This window comes from Fukomys damarensis, unplaced genomic scaffold (assembly GCF_012274545.1).
Source record: "Fukomys damarensis isolate Sample0158 unplaced genomic scaffold, DMR_v1.0_HiC HiC_scaffold_8, whole genome shotgun sequence".
Classification (NCBI taxonomy): Eukaryota; Metazoa; Chordata; class Mammalia; order Rodentia; family Bathyergidae; genus Fukomys; species Fukomys damarensis.
Genome location: NW_022900920.1, coordinates 23,078,146 through 23,079,403, shown reverse-complemented (window position 1 = coordinate 23,079,403; position 1,258 = coordinate 23,078,146).

Genomic DNA, 1,258 nt, shown 5'->3' with positions numbered 1-1,258 from the left:
ATATATTTATAGAAAAAGACTAATAATAGCAGTATGTTATGCATCAATAGCAGCAACAGCTTTTCCAGGTTCTGCAGTCATCTGAACAAAATTATAGACATTCAGCACATTCCATTAAAAAAAAACAAAGAAAAGAATAATATCCAGATAACAGCAAAGTTCTGTTGCTGTTGTGGTACCTGGCACCATTTTCTTTATTAGCATCTTAATCATCATCTGGAAAGAGAATATTCTAGAGTAATATCACTAAATACAGCTCTGATAAAGCACAGTTACCTACTATGTATCATAAAGCAGGTACAAGATATTTTACATTCATAGAGGTATGATACAGTACCGTCCTACATCAATAATACCAGAATCAGTTTTGGTTTGAAATTTGCTTTGTCTGCAAATAAGATTGCTACCCGTTTTTTTCTGGGCTCCTGTCACATGGAGAATTGTTTTCCATCCTTTCACTTTCAGTCTATGGGTATCAAAGCCCTTATTAATAAAAAATGGAATTATTTTCTATCCAACTCATTTCTCCATGAAATTTTTTAAAAATCCACTTTTAATGCTAGATACCAAATACAAACTATCACTTATTTATTTTGTTGAATGTTTAATCCTTCATCTCAATTGCTTAAATGATCCTATTTTTAAATTTAAAACTATGATAATTTCTTTATTTTACTTCCCCCCACCCATGAAAAATGAACTTTAACAGATACGTTATTAAGAAATATAAAATGGAAAGCCAGGGGATCATTTGGTTGCTGTTTATTTCGTTGGTTGGTTTTTGCCTTCTCAGATGACAGGTTTTCAGTTGCACATGATGCTTTATCTTTCACTACATTATTATTTGGGTATCCTCTTCCCATGACCCTTAATTCCCTCCCTACTATGGGTCATATATTTTCTGGAAGCTTCTGCATATTAAGCCCACAGCAAAGAAAACCCAGTGGTTTGGGTGTGCATAGTGAGAGGGGGCCAGTTACCTGGCTGGGCACTAGATCCCAAAGTTTTTTCATCTCAGATCATAGTATTATTAAGTCAGCTGTATTTCCTGGCCCTACAATATCCCAACTGTGGGTAATGAACCATGAACCCATCAGAAGGCAGCTTGTGCTAGAAATTCACTACAGAATGGTGTGTTAAGATAGTGTAATAAAGCTACTTCCTTATTCACATTGCTTTCAAGTGTGTTACCTGTTTCCTTACACATGTTGTATTCTTAAAAAACCAGCAGATGGGGTTCCTAGTTCTTTTTTTTTTT